The 14,456-nt window shown below is 37.6% G+C and overlaps 1 long non-coding RNA gene across 2 annotated transcripts in view; it reads right to left on the reverse strand.

Annotated features, from left to right (window-relative positions):
* The window catches only part of LOC140500951 (uncharacterized), a 60,699-nt gene that overhangs the window by 12,972 nt on the left and 33,271 nt on the right, over positions 1-14,456 (reverse strand). For both annotated transcript variants that reach the window (XR_011965985.1, XR_011965984.1), the window contains exon 2: positions 542-647. This is a non-coding gene — a long non-coding RNA (uncharacterized lncRNA). The remainder of the gene's footprint in view (positions 1-541; positions 648-14,456) is intronic.

Below are 14,456 nucleotides of genomic sequence, written 5' to 3' on the forward strand. Positions count from 1 at the left end.
TTATCCTTCCTTTTAATATTTAGCAGATATCTATTTTTAAAAAAATATTATTCTTGGCATTGTTCAGCTATTGTGTACATTTCTGTCAAATATGTAAAAAATGAGAAAAACTTCTTTGGCTTGGACTGCATCTGATTTATGTGACAAAACTCAGTATCTTCCCATGTTTGCCAAAGGAGTCTTTCAAACCTCAATCATTCCATGTAATTTACAAATATATCTTAAAGGAAAGGAGTTGTTTTCCTTGCATAGTCTGCAGAGCACATGTTTCTCTCTGGGTTTAGAGACCAGAAGGAAACTGGTCCCTTGGAATACCATTAAATAGCCATAAAAGGAAAACTCTTTTTTCATGAGTTACCTGAGCTGAGAATATTTTATAAATAATATTCTGTATGTCAGTAACATGCTAAATAAAAACAACAGAAAGATGTCTCTTTCAAAAAATATATACTTTCTACAAAACGGGAACTTTAAAAACTCACTTATGATCGCAGACACTGTAAAATTCTGAAAAAAAAATACAATTCAGAAATGTACTCACCTCCACAAAATTCCTCCTCCCATTCATTCAAATGATCTTGTGTATTTATTTTTGCTTGATGATTGTGGATATCCTCTGAGAAGCTTGGCATGATGTCCCAGACCTGCTAAAATAAACAGTATGTCCAGGAGTTCAAGAGATCTGGAATATGACCTCTAGGACTTAAAACATCACAATATTTTCAAATTTGCGTAAGACAAAACAATTCAGGTTAGAGGTTATTTATTCATACATGTACATTTTGAGAGAAAAAAGTTATTAAAATGTTAATAAAAGGATGATGGAAAGGTAAAGACTATCTTAATCTGCTTGTGATTTTTCCCATCTCATTTATTACTATTATTTTCCACTACATAATTAGGGCATGCTGCTGTAACTGTGTTCCAGAAACATATTTGTTGGCAGCTGTTACCATTATCCTAAGTATACATTCTTCTGTATTTGAATTTATGCCTTCTGGGTCCAGACCCAAGACTAGATAGATTGCTTTTGGTAGTATAGTGCAAGGGGGAAAAGGCTTATATGTTCAATTTCTAACCAAGATCCGACAAACAAATAATGTGCTGCATTGTTTAAAGATGCACTCAAGGATGGTGTTCTAGCTTTCTGTGACTATTTCATTTATTTCCCCTTAGGATTTTTGTAAAACTCAATTTATGAGATCACTAACTTCAAACTAGTACAACTAATACAGATGTCTTTTCCTCACTTAGTTGGGTGCCTTTGAAGATCATATCTGGCAAATGATCAAGCAATGTGTTCTACAGGATAAAGGGCTAGCCTTGTTGTCAGGAAGACCTGGATACAAGCTTTACTTCTGACCCAAACTAGCTGTGGAACCATTGGCAAGACACTGAATTTCTCATTGCTCCAAGTGGTTCTCTAAAGTTATAAGATTCAAGTGACTTCTCTGTTCTGTTGAAGTGAATTTCCTAACTATGAGTTAACCAGATGAATTAATTATAGATCTAGATGTCACTGCCTCTCTAAAAAGACCATCTTTTTAGTAGCAGGTTTCTTTAAAAAATCAATAATTACACTTCCCTATGCTTAAATATAAGTGATATAAATGAGTAGCCTCAAATTCAAAATCCATTTGTCTTATGTTTATAGTGCTCATGTACGTGCAATTCTTTAACACAGGTGGAACCTTGACTTCATTTGTAAGAACATACCATAACCTTCCCTGTACCCATCCCCCTACAAAAAACCCAACAGTGCAGATCACAACTTTTATACAATTGCATTTTTTACATTTCTTGGTCATAACTTTAAAAAAATTTTCTGTAGATGATCCACTCAGTAGGCCTACCTCTGATTCTCTTATTATTCTAGGAGGTACTAGGACAATACTTCAAATGTCCATCCATTGTCTCACTAGATAATTTGCCCAGCTCTTTTCCCAGTTCTCTATGTCCTGGATTATGTATTTTATATCATATCTAAAATTCGTTACCCTTGATAAAAGACAACATATATCTATTGTGTATCTTTCTATTGCCCTCTGAATCAGCTGCCATTTTGATTATTTTTGAGATCAGTTTATTTTATATTTAGTCATATACCATAATGAGGAAAAGAGAAGAAAGATTGATCTTTGTGGTATTAAGTAGCATGGGATCTTTGGAAGTGTTACCCAAACTTCCAAATGCTATTCTTTTTCCTCCTTCTACTTAATTTTGGGCCCAGTTCATTGTCCTTTGGCATTACCTATGCAGGATGTACATATAGTCTGATGAACTGACTCAACAAATGACATTGCTAATTTCATTATACTCTCCAAACTTTTGTTTGCCTTAATAAAGATACTTTAACCCAATCTCTGATTCTTCTAAACAAAAGGATAATGGGCTGCATGCAAATGTTGGGAAACTATAAGCTGCTAGATAAATTAATAAAATGAATAAATGAAAAATCATTTTTAAAATTTTTTTTTTTACTTTTCATTTTTAACACAGTTCATATCACATAATACAACTTTTGGTCAGGTGATATTTCTTTTAAAGCATTTACAATATAGACCACAAATGGATTTTTTTTAACATTAACCAACTGAGACACAAATAATAACTGTCTATGCTAACTTAATAAGCCCTTGACCTAATTGTCTCCACACTATTACTAAGAATTAAAGGACCCTAACATATTGGTGTTGGTCTAAAAACCTAAACCTAATGGCTTAATTTTAGACTTGCCTTCAGATGTTCCCCTACCAACAATCTATAACTTAATAGAACTGGTATTAAGCTTACAAACCTTTTGACTATAGGAAATTGCCACTAAGTGTAGGGACATTGCAAGGAAACAATATATCCCCAATTTCATGTCAGTTCCAGGCAGGAGTAGATTGTCAACTTGCATTCAGTGAGGCTTAGAGTCTGCCAGGTGTTAGTGGAGAAATTGAGTCAGGAGAATCCTACCTCAGCCCAGATTGCTCTCCCACCCTTCCCATGAGATCACCTTTTTCAGTTCATACCAACATCTCACAGGCTTACTGGCATCATGGATTGGAGGCTCAGATTGCCTTTCTTGCTACCCATACCTGGAGTTAGACTCAGAAGAACAGTCACTTAATAGTCCCATAGAATCTTAAAATAGCAAATTCCTATAACCAGGTTTCAGATATGACTATAATTTCACATTGACTAAGGAACATCTTTTGAAGCAAATCTTAAGTGGCTTACATGCCTTTCTATACCTGTTCTAGTTCCTGCTGAAATAACAAGCATAAAATCAAATGTACCATTAAAACCTTAACTTTTCCATCAATGCCAAATTTTACCCGAAGTTACTTGCCTCTAGGAGACATGGACTAAAATTCATTTCCCCAAACTAAAGATGTCTCTGATTTAGTCTCAGTAATTAATTCAGTGGATTGTTTTTAATACTAATTGCTTTTACATCACTTTGTGACATGTCCAGTTTTTCTCCCCATCTCTCCCCTCCCCTCACCCTCTAATACTTTGCATTCTGATTGCCCCTTCCCTCAATGAGTCCTCCCTTCTATCACACTCCACCCTTCCATATCCCCACCTTCTCTCTTTTCTTGTAGGGCAAGATAAATTTCTATACCCCATTACCTGTGTTTCTTATTTCCCAGTTATAGGCAATAATAATTCTCAACATTCGTTTCTAATACTTTGAATTCCAACTTTTCTCCTTCCCTCCCTCCCTACCTATCCCCACTGAGAAGGCAAGCAATTCAAAAGGCAAGCAATATATGTGTCAGTTTGCAAAAGACTTCCATAATAATCATGTTGAATAATACTAACTATATTTCGTTCTATCCTTCTCTACACCCCCTTATTTTTTTATGCCCTCATTTGACCTTGTCCCTTCCCAAAAGTGTTTATTTCTAGTTACTGCTTTCCCTTCTATCATTCCCCTCACCCTACTTGTCACCTCCTCCCCTACTTTCCTGTAGTATAAGAGATTTTCATACCAAATTTAGTGAGCATGTTATTCCCTCCTAAGCCATATGTGGAGAGAGTAGTTTTCACTTTTCCCCTTTCCCCTTCTCTCTTTTCTCCTCCATTGAACAAGATTTTTCTTTATCTCTTTTATGAGTTATAGCCTGCCCCATTCCATTTCTCCCTTTCTCCTCCCAGTATTTTCCTCCCTCACATCTTAATTTTTAATATATATATATATATATATATATATATATATATATATATATATATATATATATATATATATATATATATATATATATATATTTGTGGATATCATGTCTTCTGATTCAACACAGCCTGTACTCTCTGTCTATATGTGTGTGTGTGTATATACAATCCCTCCATCTACCCAAATACTGAGAAGAGTCTCAAGAGTTGTACATATTTTCTTTCCATGTAGGAATGTAAACTGTTCAGCTTTAGAAAGTCTTTTATGATTTTTATTTCCTGTTTACCTTTTCATGCTTCTCTTGATTCTTGTGTTTGAAAGTCAAATTTTCTATACAGTTCTGGTATTTTCAACATGAATGCTTGAAAGTCCTCTATATCATTGAATGACCATTCTCTTGAAGTGTTATACTCAGTTTTGCTGGGTAGGTGATTCTTAGTTTTAATCTCAGTTCCTTTGACTTCTGGAATATCCTATTCCAAGCTCTTTGATCTCTTAATGTTGAAGCTGCCAGATCCTGTGTTATCTTGATTGTACTTCCATAATACTTGAATTGTTTCTTTCTAGCTGCTTGCAGTATTTTCTCCTTGACCTTGGAACTCTCAAATTTGGCCACAATATTCCTAGGAGTTTCCCTTTTAGTTTCCCTTTAGCAGTAGATTCTTTCAATATTTATTTTGCCCTCTAGTTCTAGAATATCATGACAGTTTCCTCAATAATTTCATGAAAGATAATGTCTAGGATCTTTTTTTTGATCATGGCTTTCAGGTAGTCCCATAATTTTTAAATTGTCTCTCCTGGATCTATTTTCCAGGTCAGTTGTTTTTCCAGTGAGATGCTTCACATTATCTTCTATTTTTTCAAACTTTTGGTTTTGTTTTCTAACTGCTTGATTTATCTCATAGTCATTCGTTTCCCTGAACTCAATTCTCTCTTTCAGAGAACTATTTTGTTCAGTGAGCTTTTGAATCTTCTCCTCCATTTGGTTAATTCTGATTTTTAATGCCTCTTTCTCCTCATTGGGTTTTTGGACCTCTTTTTCCAATTGAGTTAGCCTCTTTCTAAAGGTGTTATTTTCCTCAGCATTTTTTTGATTCTCCTTTAGCAAGCTGCTAACTTGATTTTCAAGCTCTTCTATTGCCTGAGAATAGTTTAAGTTCACTTTGGAGGCCCTGGAGGCAGGGGTCTTAACTTCCTGTAACAATAAGCCATGTTCTTCCTCATCTGAAAGGATGAGAGGAGACACCTGTTCACCAAGAAAGTAACCTTCTGTGCTCTTATTTTTTCCCCTTTTTTGGGCATTTTCCCAGACAGTTCCTTGATTATGAATCCTTTGTCAGGAGATTCAACTCAGCTGCTTGGTTTTCCTGGGCTTTTGGGTGGGGGTGGGGCCATCATCCAGGGCTGGGGTTTAGATCAACTGCTTCCTACCACCAGAGTCTTTAAGCTGAGCTGCCTGAATAATGGATCCAGATTGCTTCCCTGCCTCCTTAGCTGTCTACAGTCTGCTGCTGTGGCCTCTGCTGCCCCCTGGGGCTATTACTGGAGAAATCCTGTTTCCTCTAGCCTAGCTGAGAAAGCCCCCCCCCCCCCCACTGACCTTTGGAGCTTTCTTTGTTGCTTGTGGGTTGAGGTATCTGGGACCTTCCCTGCTAGGAACTCTGCTAGTTCAGAGGTCTGTTCAGGTCCTTTTCCTCCCAGTGCCATGTGGTCAGAGCTGTGCTCAGCTCTGTTGAGTGTCCCATGAAGTAGACCTTTCCTGTCTGCCTTCTAGGTTACCTTTGGCTAGAAACCTCTTTTGCTCTCTTGTTCTGTGGCTTCTGCTGCTCTAAACTTTGTTGAGAGTCATTTTTACAGGTATTTTTTTGGGCTTTGGGGGAGGCACTAGAGTATATGCATCTTTCTACTCTGCCATCTTGGCTCTGCCCCCTGAAAAATCATTTATTAATCACTTACTCTGAGTGAAATATCTTTGTTCTTAAAGAGCCTACATTATAATGGAGGGGGGAGGTAACTCTACAAACAAGTGAGTTTAACTGCAGGGTAACTAGAATGGACTCAAAGTTTTAAGGGTTTAGTCACAAAGTAGGTGGCAAGACCTAGGGCTCTTTATGGTAAATCAGCAGGTCAAATGGCAATGTCTGAAGGGTCTAGAGGGCTATCAGGACAGTTATCTAGTAAATCCTAGGAAACTTGGAATTCAGTGGCATGGCAGATGGTAAGAATTGGTAGTCCCTATCACTGGATGCCTTGTAGTTGGTGACTCCCAGCTTATCCAAACAGTGTGTCCAGTCATGTTACCTCACTATTCCCATCGTTGAGTTTGGCTGACCAGGTAGGAGGAAGTGAAAAGGTAGAATAAGGATAAAGGTATTATTACCCTTGCATTTCTTGCTTCCCTCCTCCTCACCTCCAAGCTGCCACAGAGTTTCTTGCTTAGGGAGCATATATGATCCAGGAATTCTAAAGAAGTCAAATTTTTAAACATAGGTTATGAAACCACCAGTTTCTAGTTTCCATTTTCCACATAAAAAGAGTTGAGTAGGAAGAAGAGAGGTCACCTCCCACGGTAAACCTTCTCTGATCTCCTACTTGCTAATGCTCTCACCATTTAAAACAATCATGTATTATTTATTTTTGTAAATGTTGTCATATCCCAGTAGAAAATAAGGTTCTTGAGAGTAGGCCTTATTTTCCTGTTGTTTCTTTTTTAGAAATTTTAATACCTAGCACAGTGTCTTGCATTGTAGTATGTACATAATAGATTCTTGTTGAATTGAATTGAATTGAATAGAACCAAGGTGAGAGAAGAAAGGTCAAAAATAAAATAATTTTCTTTTAAGGCACTTTCTGTCCCCTTTTCTGTTCAAATTGTAAATTATAACTTGATGAAATGTTATATAACTCTCTAAGTATCAAATGACAGAAGACTATAAATGGTACCTGAGTGGTACCAAATATAGAGTAAAAGCATTATTTTACTTCACAATTGAACAGTTTGTATATAAAGATTTTTAAATGTATCAATTCATAGAAAATATTATTGTCAATCCTATGCAGTATTTTTGCACTTTCAGAAAAAAAAACAACTATCAGATATATCCAATTTTTCAACTGTCGATAAAAGCGGCATATTTAGGTCAATTTTATTGGCAGATTTGTCATTATTCTGATGAGCTTCCTTGAATAACATGAGTTACAAAATATGGAGAGTTTTGTACTTATTAATTACAAAATTAGTAGTTCCAATTTTTTGGCAAGTATGATATTTTTCAATTCCAATTGAGTTGTGGTTTCACTGATGTTGGTGCTCCCTTCATGGAAGCATACCAAAACCTTTTGATGCCTTAGGAGATGGTTTTGTAATAGTTTTGTCCAAAAAGATCATCATCATCTAGTGGCCAAACTTTTGGCAAAAAACCTCTTTTAATTTACCTAGACTGGGTCTCATACAATTCAGTAGGGCCTCCCAGGGTATATATACTGCTAATGAGGCCTTTGAATGAAACGCAGAACCATGTGTGTGCATGATGGGGCATCAGAATAACACATTAGTGGGGGAAATTGTTTTTCTATAATGTTAGACTATTATTAAATATAAAAAAGTAAAGTATAAATAATTTTGGTGGATTTTAAAAATAAAATTGAAACCTTTTAGAAATGACCATTGTAGAGGGGAGGAGCCAAGATGGTAGAGTAACAGCACACACTTTCTAGAATACTGCCCCAAAACCCAGCCAAATACCTATAAAAAATGGCTTTAAACAAATTCTGGAACTGCAGAACCCAGAGAATGATGAAGTGAAGCAAATCTCTAGCCCAAGACATCCTGGAAGGTCCCTGGGAAGTATCTATTGTACCATGCTGAGAGCAGAGCACAGTCCAGGATGGTCCACACTGGCACAGACAGGACGTGAGCAGACCTTGGGGACATTGAATCTCTTGCATCTGAGGTAGTTTCCAGACTTCAAGACCCCAAAATTCTGAGGACAATTTGGAAGGTCAGTGGAAAAAGCCTGTGGGATCAGTGTAGGAGAGTGGAGTGGTCCAGCCCCAGTCCCAGGGCAGCAGAGCAGGGAGGGGACAAAGGAATCTATGGCAACTACAGCAGCAGCAGGGGCAGCAGCAGCTGCTGTTTTTAGAGCTCTAGGCCCACAGATTGTGGGGGGATCGAGCAGCTGACTGTACACCCTCCACTCCCACTAGAAGTGGAGAACTACCTTCACAAAGAGCTCGAAAGTCAAGTAAATGACTGGGGAAATGAGCAAAAACCAGAAAAAGAATCAGACTATAGAAACCTACTTTGGTGGCAAGGAGGACCAAAGCATGCAAACAGAAGAATACAAAGTTAAAGCACCTCCACCAAAAGCCTTCAAGAAAAATATAAATTGGTCTCAGGCCATGAAAGAGCTCAAAAAGGATTTTGAAAACCAAGTAAGAGAAGTGGAGCAAAAATTAGGAGGAGAAATAAGAGTGATGTAGGAGAATCATGAGAAGTAAATCAACAGCTTGTTAAAGCAGACCAAAAAAAAAAAAATGCTGAAGAAAATAATATTTTGAAAAATAGACTAACTCAAATGGCAAAAGAGATCTAAAAAACCAATGAGGAAGAGAATGCCCTAAAAAGCAGAATTGGCCAGTTGGAAAATGAGATCCAAACATTCACTAAAGAAAATAATTCCTTGGGAGGAGCCAAGATAGTGGAGTAGAAAGACACACATATGCTAGCTCCAAACCCACAGCCCATAAATATCTGTAAAGAAGAACTTCCAACAAATTCTGGAGCAGCAGAAGCCACAGAACAACAGGGGACAAGATTTCTGTTCCAGAGAGCCCTGAAAACCTGTTGTGAAAGGTCTGTCACGCACCAGGCCTGGAGCAGAGCCCAGCCCTGCCTTGGCCGAGCAGCACCAAGGGAAGCAGATTCGAGCAGGCTTCAGGGACAGAATCTCCAGCACCCGTGCAGGTCCCTCCACCCACAGGCACCAGGGGTGAGTGAGAGAGTCTTTTTGGCTTGCCCAGAAGGGAGTGGGGTGTCTCCATGGCTCAGGCCCCCTCGGGAGGCTGCAGCGGAGTCAGCAGCAGACAAGGGCTCCCCCAGGCAGGCAGGAGCTCTTATCAATTGTTGAAGGTCTCTACATAAACCCCCTGAGGGAACTGAGCCCTGAGTGGTGGCCCTGCCCCTACCTGAGGACCTGAACTTAATCTCACACTGAATAGCAGCCCCACCCCCACCCAAAGCCCTGAGGCTGGGAAGCAGCATTTGAATCTCAGGCCCCAAGTGCTGGCTGGGTGGATCTGGAGGCGTGGTGTGTGTGGAAAGAAAACTCAGAAGTCAAGTCACTGGCTGGGAAAATGCCCAGAAAAGGGAAAAAAAATAAGACTATAGAAGGTTACTTTCTTGGTGAACAGATAATTCCTCCCTTCCTTTCTGATGAGGAAGAACAATGCTCACCATCAGGGAAAGACACAGAAGTCAAGGCTTCTGTATTCCACATATCCAAAATAAATATACCATGGGCTCAGGCCATGGAAGAGCTCAAAAAGGATTTTGAAAATCAAGTTAGAGAGGTGGAGGAAAAACTGGGAAGAGAAATGAGAGAGATGCAAGTAAAGCATGAAAAGCAGGTCAACACCTTGTTAAAGGAGACCCAAAAAAATGCTGAAGAAAATAACATCTTGAAAAATAGGCTAACTCAATTGGCAAAAGAGGGTCAAAAAGCCAATGAGGAGAAGAATGCTTTAAAAAGCAGAATTAACCAAATGGAAAAGAAGGTTCAAAAGCTCACTGAAGAAAATAGTTCTTTCAAAATTAGAATGGAACAGATGGAGGCCAATGACTTTATGAGAAACCAAGAAATCACAAAATAAAACCACAGGAATGAAAAAAAATGGAAGATAATGTGAAATATCTCATTGGAAAAACAACTGACCTGGAAAATAGATCCAGGAGAGACAATTTAAAAATTATGGGCCTACCTGAAAGCCATGATCAAAAAAAGAGCCTAGACATCATCTTTTTATCAAGGAAAACTGCCCTGAGATTCTAGAACCAGAGGGCAAAATAAGTATTCAAGGAATCCACCAATCACCACCTGAAAGAGATCCAAAAAGAGAAACTCATAGGAACATTGTGGCCAAATTCCAGAGTTCCCTGGTCAAGGAGAAAATATTGCAAGCAGCTAGAAAGAAACAATTCAAGTATTGTGGAAATACAATCAGGATAACACAAGATCTAGCAGCTTCCACATTAAGGGATTGAAGGGCGTGGAATAGGATATTCCAGAAGCCAAAGGAATTAGGATTAAAACCAAGAATCACCTACTCAGCAAAACTGAGTATAATACTTCAGGGGGAAAATAGTCATTCAGTGAAATAGAGGACTTTCAAGCATTCTTGATGAAAAGACCAGAGCTAAATAGAAAATTTGTGTTTCAAACACAAGAATCAAGAGAAGCATGAAAAGGTAAACAGGAAAGAGAAATCGCAAGGGACTTACTAAAGTTGAACTGTTTACATTCCTACATGGAAAGATAATATTTGCAACTCTTGAGACTTTTTTTCAGTATTTGAGTAGTTGAAGGGATTATATACATATTGACAGAGGGCACGGGGTGAGTTGAATATGAAGGAATAATATCTAAAAAAACAAAATTAAAGGATGAGAGAGGACTATATTGGGAGGAGAAAGGGAGAAATGGAATGCAGCAAATTTTCTCTCATAAAAGAGGCAAGAAAAAGTTTTTTCAGTGGAGGGGAAAAGGGGAGAGGTGAGAGGGAAAAAGTGAAGCTTATTCTCATCACATTAGAGAATAACATGCACACTCAAATTGGTATGAAAATCTATCGTACACTACAGGAAAGTAGGGGAGAAGGGGATAAGTGGGGTGTGAGGGGAATGATAGAAGGGAGGGCAAATGGGAGGAGGGGGTAATTAGAAGTAATTTTGGGGAAAGACAAGGTCAAAAGACAGAATAAAATAAATGGGAAACAGGATAGGATGGAGGGAAATATAGTTAGTCTTTCACAGCATGACTTTTAGTGAAGTCTTTTGCATAACTTCACATGTATAACCTATATTAAATTGCTTGCCTTCTCAGTGGGGAAGGGTGGGAAGGAAGGAAGGGAGAGAAGTGGGAACTCAAAGTTTTAAAAAGAATGCTAAAAATTGTTTTTACATGCAACTGGGAAATAAGAAATACAGGTAATAGGGTATACAAATATATCTTGCCTTATCAGGAAATACAGGAGATGGGGATAAGGGAAGGGAGGGGCATGATAGAAGAAAGGGCAGATTGGGAGAAGGGGTAATCAGAATGCACAATGGGGTGGGGAGAGGGGAGAGATGGGGAGAAATTTTGGAACTCAAAATCTTGTGGAAACTAAAAATAAATAAATATATTTTTTTAAAGTGACCATTGTACTAAAAAAATTACCAGGATGCTTTTCATAAGAAGAAATCTTACCAATTAATTATGTTTTTCCCTTTTATAACATTACAGTGTGCACATTAACTAAATAAAAGAATAAATGTAATTTCTTCAATCACAGCAATCTCCCAGTCTCTTTCCCACAGGACATAAACATTATTTTGAAAGTTTGCTTGAAAACTTCAATTGAAAGAGATCTTCATTCCAGCCAAGGTGACTTAAACTTCCAATTTCAGACCGTTTTCATTGTTTAAGAATTTTTTCCTGACATTAAAGAGAAATTTATTTTCCTTCAATTTCTACCCATTGCTCTTGCATTACTGGGTACCTGCTACCTGCTAGGCAATGTATAAAGTGCTGGGGATACAAAGAAAGGTGAAAACATTCCTTGCTCTCAAGAAGCTTATGGTCAGATGGGGGTGAGAATGTGCAAACAACTACGTAAAAATAAGTCTATATTAGATAAATTGGACATGGTCTTGGGGGTGGGTGGGTGATATCATTACAAAGATTCAGAAAAGCCTTCTGGCCTTTAGGAGGGTTTTAGCCAAGATCTGAAAGAAGTTCAGAAAGCCAAGAGGGTCAGACGATGAGGGAGAGAATTCCTGGCATGGGAGATAGCCAGTAAAGATGAACACTGGAAGGAGTGTCTTGCTGGAGGAGTAGCAAAGAGGTAAAAGAATTAGACAATAAATATAATCCCTCTTCTACACAATATCCTTGGATACAGTAATTATCTCCACTTGCAATTCTTCTATATGACAAGCATCCTTATTTATTTATCCTTAAAGGGTATGAATTCAAGGCATTTTACCATCTTGAATCCTTCCTCTGGATTCTCTCCAGCTTACCAATATTCTTTCTAACCCACTGTACCCCAAACTGAACACAGTACCTGAGATTAGGTCTGAACAAGGAAGAATAAAGCAAAACTACCACCTTCCTATTCCTGAAAGCTATTCCTCTCCTAATGGTGTCCACATTAGCTTTTAGGGTTGCTACATCACACTGTCAATTCAAATTGCCAAAATTACTAAGATCTTATTCAACAGTCAAGAAACATTTATCAAGCGTGTACTATGTTTCAGGCACTGTTTTAAGCACTGGGGACACAAATAGGAAAAAGAAAGACCATTCCTCCTCTCAGGGAGCTCACAATCCAATGAGGAAGACAATACACTGATGGAAGTTGAAAAGCAAAGGGATTAGGAAAGGTGCTAGAGGGTACTCAGCTCAGGGCATGATGTTAGGAGAGGGAACATGATGGTCATAGAGTTGGAACCAAGCAGAGCAGTTGCTAAAAAATGAAGATCGCTGAAAACTCATGAGTTTTCTACAAAGGGAGGCTTTGGGAGAGGTTTATTGATCTGCCCTCTGTGGAGAGGTAACTGAAGTATTGAATTTTAGAACTGGATCGTTCACCTTGATGAGATTTCAGGTGATGACATTATCCTGGGGGAGGCAGTAGAAACCAAGCAGAGCTGCTGATGGAAAATGAATGCCAAATATTGTCTAACTGTGGCTCTTTCATATTGAAGCCATTTTTAAAAATCTGACAATATTTTAAATTTACCCTATTGATTTTTATTTTTTAAAGACTGAGTGTGAATGAATTACCATGTTTTACATAATTATAACTTCAGTACTATAAATTTGAAATCATGCAACCTCGTCAGGGGCTTCATTATTTGCACTATTTGGGACCAAGTTGTTATCTTTTTTTGGGGGGGTTATGATAGCTATTAAAACCAAGGATCAAAATATTCTCAGCTTAGAGCTTGACCTTCTAAATGTTGTAATGACATGAGTTAAATGAATATTTTTAATAATGAAAAATATTCAATCACATTATTGCCCCTAACCTATCATTACTAAAAATATTTTAGTGCAAGTAAAAATGATTTTGTACTATTCATAAGGTTTAAAATATCCATCTTTATATCACTACTTTAATGTTCTTTTTGTACAACATAATGTATATAGTTATTAGTACAGTAATAATTGCATTTTACTTATAAATAAACAAACATGGCTTCATTGGAGGTACATACTCAAAAAAATTTTAATGATGGCATGACCAAATGTTTGGAGACTACTATTTTATTGATCTTTATAAGCATAAAGCATATAAGCTTTAAGGACATAGGGACTGTATCTTATCTAAACTTTTTGACCCCCTCAATGTCTACTGGTTCCTTCAGAGGAAATCATCCAACAGACTCTCTCTCTCTGTTTCTCTGTCTCTCTCATTCACACACACACACACACACACACACACACACACACACAGACACACACACACACACACACACACACACACACACACACACACACACACACACACACACCCCTTGATGGGGTGGTGATTTGCTTTCCCAGTTCCTTCTAAGAAACTTGCCTTTCATCAGCACATCTCATGGCTAGAGCACAGGCCTTGAGGATGCCTTTTGGAATCTCTGTATGAAAGATAATATAGGATTATCAGATCATCATGAGTGCACTTAGTAGATTTAGATATTTGAGACAAATGACAATTTGATCACCATGTCAACCTATCAAATACTCACTATTCACAGGACAATGCCTTTTCAGAATGCATATTCACATATCACAGTCTATACATTTCTTCAGTATCTTTGAGAATACCACTAGCTGAAGTTGGCTTATTCTAACAGAAAATAGTAGAAAATGAAAATTAAGGAAAATTGTTAGATATATTATGCTTCCTTTAAGAAGTGAATTAATTTTTTAAAACCCTTTTTATTGATTTCTTCACTACACCCATTTCTCCCTGAAGCTATTTTGCTCTTTAAAAAAATCTATGACTTTCTCTAACTTAGATTGATTAATTGGGGGTTTAA

Source organism: Notamacropus eugenii, chromosome 4 (assembly GCF_028372415.1).
Source record: "Notamacropus eugenii isolate mMacEug1 chromosome 4, mMacEug1.pri_v2, whole genome shotgun sequence".
Classification (NCBI taxonomy): Eukaryota; Metazoa; Chordata; class Mammalia; order Diprotodontia; family Macropodidae; genus Notamacropus; species Notamacropus eugenii.